Source organism: Acinonyx jubatus, chromosome A1 (assembly GCF_027475565.1).
Source record: "Acinonyx jubatus isolate Ajub_Pintada_27869175 chromosome A1, VMU_Ajub_asm_v1.0, whole genome shotgun sequence".
In the NCBI taxonomy this organism is placed as follows: domain Eukaryota; kingdom Metazoa; phylum Chordata; class Mammalia; order Carnivora; family Felidae; genus Acinonyx; species Acinonyx jubatus.
Window position 1 is genome coordinate 235,312,382 of NC_069380.1, and position 15,116 is coordinate 235,327,497.

General features: G+C 58.1%; 1 long non-coding RNA gene and 1 pseudogene across 1 annotated transcript; one reads left to right on the forward strand and one right to left on the reverse strand.

Annotated features, from left to right (window-relative positions):
• Positions 1–6,157: 6,157 nt before the first annotated feature.
• LOC128311636 (uncharacterized) lies at positions 6,158–12,830 on the reverse strand. Its single transcript, XR_008290165.1, has 2 exons — positions 12,691–12,830; positions 6,158–6,566 (listed from the first exon to the last, which is right to left on the reverse strand). It is a non-coding gene; the product is annotated as an uncharacterized LOC128311636 (long non-coding RNA).
• Positions 12,831–13,637: 807 nt separating this feature from the next.
• Positions 13,638–14,610, forward strand: LOC106985114 (ADP/ATP translocase 2-like; annotated as a pseudogene).
• Positions 14,611–15,116: the final 506 nt, after the last annotated feature.

Consider the following 15,116-nt stretch of genomic DNA (forward strand, 5'->3'; position numbering starts at 1 on the left):
TTTGCTTGAGTGGCTCACAGATCTCAGAAAAGCAAAGAGCACTGGTTTGTTACCAAGGGTGTCAAAGGTGACGGGTCAACAGCCAGAGGAAGACATACACAGGGCGACGTCCCCAGCCAAAGGATTTCTGGGATTCGGGCCCAGCACGGTGCTGCACGGAGCGGTCCGGCCCGCCAGCCGGGATGCCCCCTGAACCCCGTCCTTCCGGGTTTTAGGAGGCTTCACTGCGCACTGTGGTGGACTGAGTCACGGGCCACTGGTCGCTGATCCAGCCCCAGCCGAGGCTCCCCCAGAAACCAGGGGAATATACTGGTTGAATCTTCCAACCCTCAATTCAGGGGGCTTCCTCTGGCAACCAGTGCTCCTTCGGGGTTTCCCACAGCGCCCTCGTCAAGTAAGCCCAGCGGGGCTGGGAAAGGGCTGCGGGTAAGACACACACTTCACCCTGGTGGCTGCAAGTGACTCAGGAGCCGAGGACCAGAGACCAAATGCTGTAACACGAGATGCTCCCATGACTCTTCTCTCAGGAAACTCCAAGAGTTTTGGGAGCTGTGAGCCAGGAGCCCTGGAGGAAAACCAAACGTACACAAGTATGCGCGTAAGTTATAAGTTACGACGCCACAAAAACCCAGTAGGGAGACGGGCAGGTGCAGAGCAGAGGACGCGTATCCCCGTGGCCGATGTGCCTACGGAAAGGTACTCAGACTTGTTAAAGAAGCGGGGATGTGCGAGGCAGACCACAACCTGACACCACCCGTCACCTGCCCCACCGGCGAAATTTGAGAAGTCCGCCCCCCGCCCCGTGCCAGTGAGCAGGCAGGGGCAGGGAGCCCCGTACATTTCGGGCAGGAAAGCAAATGAACACACCTACTCGGGAAAGCGTTTGCACGGCCTACAAAGTTGAACGTACCGTCACAAGCCCAGTTTTGGGTGCTCCGGAGCCCCACCCCACGTGTGGTACTTCTTCTGCCACCAGGTGTGACCATTCCCCACCTGCCCGGGCTGCAGCCTAGCAGTTTAGGTCCGGAGCACCCCAGGGACTGCCTCGCCCAGAGAGGCCTGGCATTCAAGGCCCACCCGGGAGTGGCCGGTTGCCAAGCCCCGGCCGAGCCGAGTGTACACAAGCCGGGCACCCCACCTGAGGCACAAGTGTGCTCCGGACCCCCCGAGGGTCGGGCCGGGCTCCACTGCACCTGAAACCAGACCTGTTCTTGGCCACCCCTCCCCCTCGCTTTCTCCTGAGGGTGCCCCCTTTCCGAATCGGGCGCACCCCCACGTCAGGCCCTGCTGCTCAGGAGTACCAACCGGGGATGACGTGCCCCCCCAAATGCCACAATTCCACCCCCAACTATGTGCCCCCCCAAGCGTGTGCACATCTGTCAGGAGCACGTGCGAGTGCTTATGAATGCACAAGGGGACCAGCGGAAATGCCGGTCAGCCCGGGGGTGAGCGCGGTCCAGCTTAGCAGGAGAGGACCTGTGGCAGATGGCAGTGACCTCGGGGGTGGTATCGGAGGTGAACTCGTGGCCCCCCAGCATGTCAGAGCAGGACCTTGTTTGGAGATGTAATTACTGTTACGCTGGGGTGGTTCTGGAGGACATTTGAGCCCATGAGCGTTTCCGTGGCCCCACGCACTCGACAGCACAAGTGGTTGTCATTGCACATGTGAAGTGGTGTCCTACGTGGGAAAGACATTTAACGGGACGTAATTAGTTAACGTGAGGTCATAGGAAGGAGGTCCGTGTAACCCACCGTGTCTGGTGACCTTGCAGGGGGAGGAGAGAGACGGAGACGCAGACGCGCAGGGAGAAGGCCATGTGACCACAAAGGGACAGTATGGAGCGATGTGGCCCGAGACCAGAGGTCAGTACCAGAAGCCAGGAGAGGAACATGGGATAGAGGAACTCTCTCTCAGGGCCCTGGGGAAGGGACAGCCCTGCCAATAGCTTGCCTTCAAACTTGAACTCTAGGATAGTGAGAGAGTATGTTTCTGTTGTTTTAGGCCACCCGGCCCTGGCTGTTCTGTGACAGCAGCCCCAGGGAACTAGAATAGGTGGTGGGTTTGCCCAGCATGGGAACTCAGGTTCCCTGTCACCACATGCTGGGGTCCACCTCACCGGTCTTCTCCTCTGCCTGTCCCTCTGTCTAGAACAATCTCCTTTCCACTCCCATCCCCCACTTTCTAACCACCGAATCCTCACACCATCCCTGCTTCTCTTGGACATCACCTCTAGAAGTCTGCTCTAACCCCTGCTCCTGGGCTCAGCCCTGGTACTGCTTCTTAAACCCCTCCACTCTCCCCAGCTGGCCCCAGCAGGCGCCCCATGGAAGGGGAGTGCTGTCTCTCTCTTCAGTGGGCTGGGAGCTCCCCTGGGAGCAAGGACTGAGGAGTCGGTCTTATCATTTCTGCCAATGTCTTGAATAGGCCCCGCGCATGGTTCATAGTGGCACTTAATATATATTTACACAAAAATGAGTTAATGGGTGGGCATTTACATGAACGGGTGGATGAACGGATAGGCGGGGATTTGGTGAATGGGTAGATGGATGAACAAAAGGATAGGTGGAAGAAGGGGAGAAAAGAAGGAAGAAGGAGTTAGAGGAATGGATGGGAGGGTGGGTGGGTGGGTGGATGATGAATGGATAGATGATGGAGGAATGGATAGATGAATATGCAGATGGGTGATTGATGGGCAGGTGGCTGGGTTGTTGGATAGTGAATGGATGGATGGGTGGATGGATGGTGGATGAATGGACAATGGATGGTTGGATGGATGGGTGGATGGATGGTTGGTTGGATGGGTGGATGGATGGTGGATGGATGGATGGGTGAATGGTTGGATGGATGGATGATGGATGGATGGAGGAGTACTTGGATGGATGAGCAGGTAGGTGAATGGATGGATGGATGGATGATGGGTGAATGGACGGACAATGGATGATGGATGGATGGTTGGATGGGTGGATGGATGGTAGATGGATGGATGATGGATGGATGGGTGGATGGATGGACGATGGATGGATGGATGGATGGTTAGTTGGGTGGGTGGATGGATGGATGGATGAATGGTGGATGGGTGGATGGAAGGATGGATGGGTGAATGGTTGGATGGATGAATGGTGACGGATGGAGGAGTACTTGGAGGGATGAGCAGGTAGGTGGATGGATGGATGGATGGGTGGATGGATGGATGGATGATGGGTGAATGGATGGACAATGGATGATGGATGGATGGTTGGATGGGTGGATTATTGGATGAATGGATGATGGATGGATGGAAGAGTACTTGGATGGATGAGCAGGTAGGTGGATGGATGGGAGCATAGGTGCTGGACGGGAGTATGAATGAGTGAAAGGTCCTGTATTACACCTAAAAGTGTGTCGTTCTGGTCCAATCTCAAATCCCTGCTGCGGGACTTGACATGAATGCTATATTTAGCATTTATTCTTCAAGGACATGGTACTCTTTAATACAAGTGAAATTAACCTCCAAACCCTGAAGCCATGTTTTCTCCCCACACTAACCTCCTGCAGAAAGCAAGCTCCCTGGGAGGGAAGAGCCTGCCCCTGCCCCATATCCTGTCTACGCAGGTCTCAGTCCCTGTGTCCACGCTGCACTTTACCATCGGATTTATGCTCTTCACCAAGTGACCTTTAGACACAAAGTCTGGCTGTTAAAGCCCAGAAAAGCCATGTAATTTTTCCTTTGAGAGAAGCATTTTAATAAAGTTTCTGTATCCGTGAAATAGGTGATTTACAGAGTAAATGGATTCTCCGTGTTTGGCTTTTCTTATATTTATTCCACAATCCCGCTTTAATCTCTGTAGATGCATCTGACCAGCCAAAGTTCATGGCTTTTACCTGCTTCCTGATTACTAACAGCAGAAAAAGAGGTTGCCTTTTTTGAGATACAGTTAATTAGTAAGTCCTGTGCGCCACTGTCCCCATGGAAGACACTGCCCGCTGCCCTCTTCTTCCCAAAGACCCCTGGGTCACAACCGTAGCACAAAGCCTGGGGCACCCGCTCGCCCCGCAGAGCAGGGTCCTAAAACCCAGCCCACCTGACTGCACAGAGAAGGCTCACCCCAGGGCTGGGAAAACAAAACAAAAGCCAGCGGCTCCCCCACCTGTGTCTGCGGGTGGGGGTGGGGGGTTGCCTGGACTCCCCCCCACCCAGCTTCCCGGTGCGGAGTTGGCTGGGCGGGGGAGCAGTCCCTTCATCCAAGCTCGAGAGCCATGGCCTTCTTTCAACTGCCATTTTTGGTGTCCTTACACAGAATGGAAATGGCAGAATATTTCAATTTAGTGAGTCTGGCTTCATTCTTCATTTTCACAAAACAGAAAACACGAGTCAGTGCACCTGAGAACAGGGCAAGTTCCACTGTGTGGAACATGTGCTTCAGGTGTGTGCACATGAGAGCGAGAGAGCGAGAGAGGATCAGAGACAGAAAGAGATGGAGAGACACAGAGACAGAGCAGGGGAAGGGGTGGCGAGGCAGGAGGAAGGGGCGGGGAGAAGGAGAGAGGGAGACACGAATTTTCAGGTCAGGTTGAAGACTCGGGGCCCTGCACCCCCTCCGTAGGGCGGGCAACCACTTGATCTGCTCAGGATGTGGGTCACCCCAGGTCCCACTCCGCCCCTCGGCCCAAGCTGGCAGGTGGGGAAGGGGAAGGCCCAGGGCAGGCAAGTCTGAGAAGGGACTGGGTCCCGAGGGGTGGGGGTGGCCAAGAGGGGGATTTGAGGACAGCAGACTGCCCTCGTTGTCCAGGTACACGACAGAAAGGCAACGGAGCCCCGGTGGACTGCGGGGGCGGGGGGGGGGGGGTGCTGAGTTACCCCCGTTTCCCTGGGCAGAAGGCCTCCCAGCCTTTAGTGTAGGAATATGCACTGCTGTCTGCAGCAGGAATCAAGGGCCCTGGGGCCACAGGTCACAGACACCTGCATGCACTGGCCAGGGGTCAACAGGTGAGGGGAATGAGTGCAGAGCAGAGCAGAGGCTGCTGATGTTAGAGAACCGTTCAATCACATAGAAATGCAGCCTGGTGTCGGCCGGTACCTCTGTGTCTCCGGGGAGGGAAGCCAGAACCTCAGACTCCTAAGCGAGTGTAGGACGCTGTGTCAGTCAGGATCCTTGGTAGGATCTGTCACCTCCACCCAACTAGAGGACCCGGGGTCACTCACAGAGGCCCCTGGGAACGGCCGGTCTGTGCAGGGGACACAGGAGCTGGCCTAGGGGCAGGCCTCCCCACCACCCCTGCCCTGGCGCCCAGCCAGCGCCTCCCACAGCGCCAGAGCCAAGATCGCAGCGGAGGCTGGCTAGCCGTGGTGCACATCCTGGGCACCCCACAGGAAGTCACGCGGGGACGGCAATGCCCCCACGGCCATCCACCCCGCGCGGGCTGCGGCGTAGCCCAGAAAGGGCAGAGTCCCTTTCTTGTGACTTTACTTGGTCTGTTACAAAGCCGTGAGTCTGACACCCAGGGGAACTTGCTCAGAAACTCAGACTCTGAGTCTCCCCAGGCTCCAGTCTTCCAGCAACGTACGAGGGACCAAAGACATCCCTCCTGTTCCTCCCGGCTTCCCCCTGCTCTCCCCGAGGGGTTTAGACTACCACGGGACCGTCATGACACTGGGAACTTCTGCCCTGAGTAGGCCCCTGCTCTTGAGGGGGTGGTGTTTTCCAGGAAGGCTGCCCCCCTGGGGACGGCTGCCTCAGGTGTCCCTCCAAGCACACAGGGTGAACAGAAGGCATGGGAAAAAATAGCACAAATGCTATTTGCTTAGAAATCTGGCTTTTCCAAACAGAATGCAAAGGACTTCTGTTTCTATAACTGAACTTTAAAAACCCAGCCAGTATTGACTTATGCACTAAGTGTATTTGTCTAGAATCTAAATAATTTTACTTATTCCAGGAGCTAAATTCCTCTCTCTTCAAGTTATCAGTCGTGTGGATGAAGGGTCCGGCAGACGCTTCGTCGGGTTCAAACCAGAACGCCTCCGCCCTGGGGCCTCACTGCACACTCCTTCCCCGTCTGGATCAAAGGCTAATATTTGGAGAGGCTTTTCGACAAACGCATTCAAAGGCGGGTTACAATCCACCAGCTATTAAACATTCGGATATCCGTTAAGCCTTTTTCACACAAGAAACTTCAATCGAAGATTCTAAAAAGTTCTATTATACACAAAATGATCATTTTAAAAGCTGACAAGGAAAAGGTGATAGTCACCTACAGATCCATTCCAGAAGGCGGCAAACTAACTCTTCCAGCCGCCGGGGGGGGGGGAAGGGGGGGGCGCTCTGGGGTCTGTGCACCGAGGGGGACGCACCGCAGGGGAGGACAGGCCTCTTCCACTCCCTCTGCTCCCTCACCGTGCCCGGGCAGCTGTCAGAAGCCTTACGGGAGCTGAACCCTAGCAAGGGGCCCGACAGGTGGGGGCGTGGGTCCCGGCCCCAGGACGACGCTCTGCAGGCCACCGGCTCCTGAGAGGGTGTTTCCAGCACGTAGAAGGGGTGGGTTTTTAATCCAGTGAGTAGCTTTCTGACGGCTCCACGCGACTTTCTAGCTGGAGATGCAAATAGATCGAAACTACCAGCTGAGCTGTCCTGCTGACCACGGCCAGGGGCTGCCGCTGCCCCATGGGTCCCAGCGACGCAGCCTCGGCAGGCCAGGGGTGTGTGCAAGAAGCTGGCCCCGGGGCTGCTGTGCCATAGGTGCGCTCACTTGCTCCCGTCCCCTTCCCTGCGCCTCCCTCCCGGGGCAGACGCAAGGCCACTGCCTGTCTGGTGAGGTGAGTTAGCCTCCCCCACACACGCCGGCCCGCCACCGCCGAGGCCAGCTTCTCTCCACCCAGCCAGAGCCCCCGGGGGCCAGCACCCCACCTCCTGGGCACCTGCCCCCAACTCCATGCCCCTCGGTCCTGCCTCCCACCTCCCACCCCAGCCCCTCCTTGCCCTAAGCAGTGGCTCTGAGGCCTGTGGGGACGTCCACAGGTGGAGGGATGCCTGACCCCCAACCCCCAGCAGGCCCAGGCCGGGCGGACACGGGTTTGGGGGTCCCACTCCACGCTAACAGGTATTTAGCCAGTATTTTGGCCGTATGCTGCAAGACAGAGGGACCTGCGTCTGGACACCGTGCCCTACTTAGGAAACCTCTCTTCGCTGAGAGACAGGAGTTAGCAAGCCTGAAATTACTTTGTGCGTGTTCTCGAACCGAGCAAGCAGCAGATAATCAGAACCCGCTGCATCATTTGCAGGCAGAGCACAAAATGAGCACCCAGGGGCCCTTTTCAAAGCTCATTAAAGGGTCTCAGGGTGGCGGCCGTGGAGCTCTGAACGAAGTCCCCGCAGAGCACGAGGCCCTGGGGGTAGGAGGGTGTCGCCTCGGGAGACAGAAGCAGCAGAGAGAGAGAGAGAGAGAGAGGCTGCAGGGAACGGATGGGCTGGGTGCCTGGGGGGTGGTGCGGGGTAGCCCTCAGCTCTGTTCCCAGACAGCCCGGGGTCTAACATCCACCTGCCACGGGGCGGGGGTGGGGGGGGTTGGCTCCGGAGCTGAGACCAAGTGCCAGGAGGCTGGGCCACGTGAGAGCCGCAGGGCCAGGGCGCACCCCGACCGCAGGGCTGGGGGAAGGACCCAAGCCGGCCCGAAGGTTCCCACAGGCCAGGTTTGCCACAGTCTGTGCAAAGCTAACAATGCCGGTAGTGGCCCGGAGCCCCCCGTCCCAGCTCCGGCTGCCACAGGGAAGTGCCTTAGACTGGGGAGTCTGCAGACACTTTTATTCCTCATGGTTCTGAGAGCAGGGCCTCCAGGCGCCACCCTCACTCACGTGGGCGGAGCGCACGCTCCGGCGTCTCTCCTATGGGGGCGCCGATCCCACCCTGGGGCCCACCCGGGAACCCCGTCCCACCCAAGCGCCTCCGGAAGGCCCGCCTCCTGACCATCACAGCGAGAGTCAGGGCTGTGGCACATGAATCCGGGGGACACACCTGTTCAAGCCCTGGCACCACTGAACAAAACAAGTGCCCACAAGTCCACAACAGAGGGAAGGCGGGGCAAGCTCCTCCTTTGGCAGAGTGCTGGGGACAGTAGAACCCGAGGCCAACGCCAGGGCCAGCGATCGTGCCGTAGGCAGGACCCCCAGGGGCGTTAAGTCAGCAGGCAGGTCCTCACAAGGTACCGAAGCGGGAAGTGGTAACTTTGCAGCAGAGAAGCCGCAGACGCCGGGTCACCGAGCGGTCAGGATGACACAGCGAGCGCCTGGCCACGACGCTCCCAAGTGGGGCCCGGCAGGGCTTCGGCAAGACCGCCAGGAAACAGCACACGGGCCCAGGCTGGGACACGTACCTCACCATGGCCGATGCCCCCAAACGTGCGGAGGACGAGGCTCCGCCCCCGGGGGAGACCCAAGAGACACTGACCGCGGTTGTGCCCTGGGTCAGGTCCCGGCCCGGAAAAGGAGCGCAGGGCAGGCTGCAGAGACCAGTCTCACGGCCGCTGCTGTCGGGGAGCCACTGTGGGCCACGTCCGTCTTCCATCGCGTTTTGTAACGTATTTTGTAAGTAATGATTTCAGAGTGAAAAGCTGGACAATAAAACCATTAAAGCAAAGATCTTCTCTGGTCCTCTGAGTCCATCCCACTGAGGACACAGTGCCATGCTCCGCGTCAGTGGGACAATTCACTTCTCTCGCTCAGTCTCCCCGCCTCCCACTACACCCGTTAGTGGTGGAGTGGGGCCCCCAAATCCACGTCTGCCAAGAACCTCAGAGCAGGGCCTCGTCTGGTAACATGGGACCACCCTGGAGCCGGCTGTGCCCTGGCCGACCATCCCCCCCCCCCCCCCCCCGGCATCCTCGCAGGAGGAAGAGGGACACGCAGACACCTGGTGGAGACGGGTAGAGAAGGGTTGACACAGCCACAAGCAGGGACACCTAGGATGCCAGCAGCCCCAGGAGCGGGAGGGAGGCCCCCAGGGGTTTGCCCTCAGAGCCCCCGCAGCCAACGTGCCCACTCCCCACTCCATGGCCGTGGACTCTGGCCTCCAGGACTCAAGGGACCAGATTCCTCTTACTCTAAGCCTTGCAATCTGTAGATGCTCCGGGGACAGCGCACTTTGCCAACGTCCACACTAGCATCGGCCTGCTTCCTTCTCTCTGATTCTACGTGTGTGGACCTCCCGCAGAGGCCCGGCCCGCCAGCCCTGCCTCACCTCCCACGTGGCCGCTCCCCCAGACGTTTCGCTTCCCTGTAACTGGATGAACACTAGGTGCGTTAACACCTTCTGTTTTCACTTCGGTTCACTCTCAGGAGACAGCTGCCTGCTCCTTCCACAGCCGTCCTTCCCTCCGCATCTGGACGTCGCCGGCGCTCTCCTGCACTTGGGCGTTCCGGCCGTCTCCGATCCTCACTGCTACAAACACCACCACAGCGAGTGCCCTGTAGCACAGGACAGATGCCAGCATGGCCAGCCTTGGGGCTGTGGGGACAGTTTGGTGGCCGCAGCCACGGCCCCTCCCCAGGGCAGCAGCATGCCCCGCGACCTGTTTCCTCATGAGATGCCTTGGAGGGCACCAGAGCACTGCCCTCGGTGCCCTCAGCGGTGGGAACCTGCTTTTGCACGTGAGGTCTGCTTGCCCACATCTGGGGCGCTGCAGGGGTGGGGCGGGGCGTTGTCATGAGCGGTGGACATGTTTGAAGCCCAGAACCCGTCTCCGCAACCCGGGGCTGAATTCAGTCTGGTTACAGATGTTTACGTGCGTGGCGTGTCGCTTGAAAGGAAAACCCTCCAACAGCAGTAAGCAGATGGGCATAAACTGCCCGCCCCGAGGGCCCCCAAGGCCACTCTGAGCTGGGTCAGTCCCTGGAGGGGCCAGGCAGGGACGTGCACGGGACCCCTGCCCAGCCGCCACCAAAGCACCCAGCGCTCACTGGCCCAGCTTGCCTGACACACGGCCCCTCCTGCCTATCCTCACCCCGGGTCTTGGGCACCACGTCTGGGACAAGCCACATCTGAGTTCCCGACTCTCTACCCCCATCACAGATGCGCTGTCACCTTCCTGGCTTCTGTGGTTTCTTCCTCTTGGTGTGACTGCTGCTGTAGGTGCGTGGCCACCCATGGTGCCACGTGGGCACAGCTGGGGGACCCTTCTCCTCACTGACGGGCCCCCGAGTCTGCAGGTGCGTGGGGGCGCTGCTGACCACCCTGGTGCTCCCTCTGCTCCGGGCCAGCCCAGCTCCTGCGGCTCCGGGACCTGAGACACAGCCCATGTTGGGGCCTCCCGCCTGTGGGAAGCCCCAGGACTCCGCAGCCACAGGCATATCCACCCCTTCTAGATGGCTCGGTCTCTAGAGAGGCAGGACCCTGTGCCCTCCCGAGGCACCCCTAGCCCTGCTCTCCTGCCTGGGGAGCACTCACACATCACCAGTTCCCCCTTCCTTCCTTCCAGATCCTCGTGTATCCACCATCCAGCCCTTCACACACTAGGGGGTGGCAGGCGGCACGAGCTCTGCTCAAGGGGCGTCGGTGGCCCGGCCCCCAGCCCCAGAGGCTTCTTGCTTCAGTTTCCTTGTGTGCAAATCGCTCCAACGTGGGTAAGTCGTGGGCACTGAACAGAATCGATGCGTGTTGTTCTCAGGACAGCGCCTTCACATGGCGTCTCTTCCTTCCAGACCAGCGGACAGGAATGTCGGGTGCCCTGGGGCCGAACCTCAAGTTAAGAGCACCACCTCCGAGGCCCTGCTCCACGCGTGCACCTGGCGTGGTTTCCGAGGGTCCACCGGTGCCCCTCAGCCTGTGGCAGCGTGCCCGTGCTCCCGGGAGGCCCGGTGCCCTGGCGCCTGGGCTTACCACGTGGGAGGTCCAGAGCGGTCATTACCACTCGTGACCGAGGGGCAATTACACCCGCAATCAGAGCCCAGGCTGGGAGTCGGGGAAATGTCAGCATGGGAGACAAGGAAGCTTGATCAAGCATTAGGCACAGCCTCCGGCTGACTTCTTCCTGCCACTGAAAGAGCTGTTTCCATGAGCCAGTCGGCTTTCAGACGTTGTTTGGCGGCCCGTGTGTTCCAGAGAATAGAATCCATTACTTGTTCAAGACGGGTTTCCTGAGGTAACCGCGAACCCCAACATTGACACTAAGTCGTATTAAAAGCGTTGTGGGAAGGCCAGCCTGGCTTTTTGTAAGATAATAATAGTGCTCGTGTGTTCTAAGGCTGAAACCTGTAATCTCGTTGATTTTCCACCGGGAAACGGGGCTGTTGATGAGGCCTAACCCTGGGGACCATCAGCGCTGCCCCGGGGGCAGTGGAATCAAGGGACCCCTCCCCCCACCCAGCTCCCGACACCTGAACAGGCCAAACTTCCTCCTGAGACCTCCTAGCAAGACACTGGACCGCCCTTTCTCCTGAGACCCTCCTGGGGGACACTGGACCTCCCCTTTCTGACACCAGCCCCCTCCAACAGGAGGCTGGGGAGCATCTCCGGGGACCAGTGTGCACTTAAGTGTCAGGGATGCAGAGGGACACACAGTCCTGGCTTGGCCTGCATCTCCCCCCTTCCCACGACCTCACGTGCCCCCGGCATTTCCTCCGACCCTCAAAACAACAGGGATTAATTACGGAGACACACTGGGGGGATTTGCAACAGAACCAAGGGCTGCTATGGAAGGAATCGTTTTCTACAAGTTCGTCTGTTGAAGCCCTGACTCCTAACCCCTTAGAATGTGACTGTGTTTGAACGTCAGGTCTACAGAGGTGGTCAAGCCAAAGCAGGTCACTAGGGTGTCCCTGATCCAACATGACCCGTGTCCTCCTAGGAAGACGAGAGCCGGACACAGACACGCATGGGGACGGCCAGGTGAGGACACAGAGTCGGCACATACAGGCCAGGAAGAGAGGCCTCAGGAGGAACCCGCTCTGCCCCCACCCGCGTCCTGGCCTCCCAGCCTCCCGGCCTCCCAGCCTCCAGCACCGCGAGAAGTAAATGTCTGACGGCTAAGCCGCCCACCTGTGGGACCCAGTTATGGCAGCCACGAGAACTCACTCGGAGCCCAGGGCCTGACCCTCCCCTCTCTTACCCCGGCCCACCCGACACCTCGCACAGGGGCGTTCTAACCAGCGAAGAGGACGGGGGCGGTCCACGCAACGTGGCCACTCCTCCGTGCCAGGCACTACTCTGGGGGCCTCTGATCCTTACCCTTCCTGACCGCTCTGCCGTGGGCGCACTACGCTGACCACATGGAGGAGAGCGCCAGGGAGCCCACACCTCACCTGAGAACGGGGGCCACCTTCCGGGCTCCCCGGCTGTGGCCGCCTGACTTTCTGAGATAACGCGAAGAAACCCACTTGATCCCAGAGAAGGTGCGCAGAGCTGGGCCCCTACCCCAAACTGCCTCTGGCAGCTGTTCTAAGGTGTGCACCTCGGTGGCGCCTCAACTGCAGCTTCCAACTTCCCGGACCCAGCAGCCCACCGACAGGATCTTGTTTTTAATGGACGAGCCCCGCGGAGTCGGTCTCCGATGCACTGAGACCCGGTGGTCCGCGGCGGGGGCTGCTCCTTAGCTCAGAAACACCGCAAGCACAGCACGGCCCGGGACCCGGAGTAGCCACAGCTCCTGCTCCCGAGGCCGCTTCTTCTCCACGATCAGGGAAACAGGAAGGAAAACGACCCCCAGTCAAGGGACAGCAGGCTCACCTGTCAGACCGGCAGACTCCACAGGTCGGACACTGTGCTCTGCTGGCACAGCTACAGAGAAACAGGTTTCCTCAGCCTTTGCCAGCAGGATACCAGCAGCCTGCCACCTGAGGGAAGGCACCGGGCAGCCGCTGCAGAAGCGACCCACGCCCATCGTTTGCATCGACAGTTTCCCCGTCCGAGGATCTACCTCAAAAACACACTGGCCAATTAAGACATGGAAAACGTACGTTCGAGGTCACGCGTTATGGTCCAAGTTTTCACAGCTAAAGGCTAGAAACAACTCAGGTGTCTGCTAACAGGGAGGTAGTTGAATAAACTGTTACACCCCCCAAAACGGAGAAGCATGCCCGCACAAAGATAGAAGAAAGAGATCTATTCGCCACACGGGGTTTCCTCCAGGACACGCAAAAGATTGTAAAACTCGATGGAACTGCCAGAGACGAAAAATAGAACATCTGAAATGGAAAATTCCCAGGATAAGCTTAACAACAGTTTGGAAAATACACAAAAGAATCAGTGAACCTGGATACATAACATTAGAAAGGGTCCAAACCTAAGCATGGGAAGGGAGAGAAACTGAAAAACTAAACAGACCTTCCTCACCATCGAACAGCGTCAAGCTGTCTGATATACACACAGCTGGACTCCAAAGAGGAGGCAGACCAAATATTTAAAGGCTTCTTGGCTGCACATTTGCAAACTTGATGAGACTCCCGAAGTAAAGGAGTTCGGTAAGCATCCAGCGGGACAGAGAAGAGGAACCACGCGACAGCACGTCACCGACGAATTGCTAAAAAAGCAATGGCTTTAAAAAAAATTCTAAAACCAGCCAGAGAAAAGGGACACACTCTAGGCAGAGAAACAGGACCAGAAAAAACTGTGAATTTCTCATCAGAAACAACACAGGCCAGAAGGTACTGCAACAGTGTGCTTCCACACGCTGAAGAAAACACGCGTGTCAACCCGGGACTCTACAATTACTGAAAACACCTTTCCAAAAAACGAAGGCAGCCCAGGGACCTGGAGTTCCAGCCGGTTCCTACCACATTCCCCCAGTCACCTGCCTCCTCTTTCCTTGGAACGTGACAGAAGCCACGGCGTCCTTCGCGGGTGCAGCGCCCGAGACCATCTCCGAGACCACGACAGTGCCCGCCGAGCGGGTCAAGCTGCCGCCGCAGGTACAGGGTGCCAGCAAGCACATCGCCACAGACGGCGATGCAAGGGCATCACAGGCTGTGAGGTTCGTGTCCCCAAGGAGCAGGGGGTCCTGTCCTCCTGGCGTGGTCACCGGCCAATGTCGTCAGATACTTCCCCACCCAGGCCCTCGACTTCGCCTTCAAAGATAAACACAAGCGGGTCTTCCCGGGTGATGTGGACCACAGAGCCCAGTTCGGCGCTACTTTGCAGGGCATCTGGCATCAGGTGGTGCCGCTGGGGCCACATCCCCGTGTTTTGTGTATCCTCTGGATTTTGTTCATACCCGTCTGGCAGCTGATGTGGGCAAAGCTGGACCGGAGAGGGAACCCAGGGGCCTCGACGACTGCCTGGGTGAGATCTACAAATCCGATGGGATGGAGGGCCTGCGCTGTGGAGGGTGTTCTCATGTCCCGAGCTGCCTACCTCAGTGTCTGTGCCGCTGCAAAGGGGTCGCTCCCAGGTCCCGAGAATACACACACGTTCCTCAGCCGGGTGACGGCACGACCCGTCACAGCGGCTGCGGGGCTGACTTCCATCTGTTTGACGCTGCTCATCGGACATCGGGTCCACAGGCTCGCTTCGCTGCCCGAGCAGGACACCCCGCAAGGAAGGAGGCAAAGCTTTCTACAAGGGGGCTAGTCCAGCGTTCTCAGATGCATGGGGCGCTTCTGTGCTTGTCTCGTGTGACGAGTCGAGAAGCTCGTGCAAGTTACGCTAGTGTTTCCCCCTGTGAACAGGCATGTTGTATCATAGAACATCTCTTGAGGATTCTTGACAGACTGTTGGCCCTCTGTTTATCAACGATAACTACTGGTTGGAAATGGAAAGCGATGACGTTTGTCTGACCCTTTTATCTCTTAAGGCCATTTCCATGATGGTGGGACTCCACTGTATTTTTTCATTTCAGTCACTCCTGAAAAATAAATTCGAGGAAATAAAAAAACGAAGGCAGGTTAAAAGTATTTTCATTCAAAAATGGTCGACACAATTCACCACCACTGGATCTACGTCGTAAGAAGTGCTTTAAAAAAGCCACGGAAGCAAAGGAGTAAAGAGCAGCTAGAAATCAAGACACGCACAAAGGGGCCGAGAGAGCAGGTGGGTGCATGTGAACTGATGTCAAGCACGTCTGCGCTCCTGCTTAACTTACTCAAAGTACAGCTGACCGTTTAAAGCACAAAGCACGATGTTGTCGTGGACTTGACGGCATACATACAAGTGACACG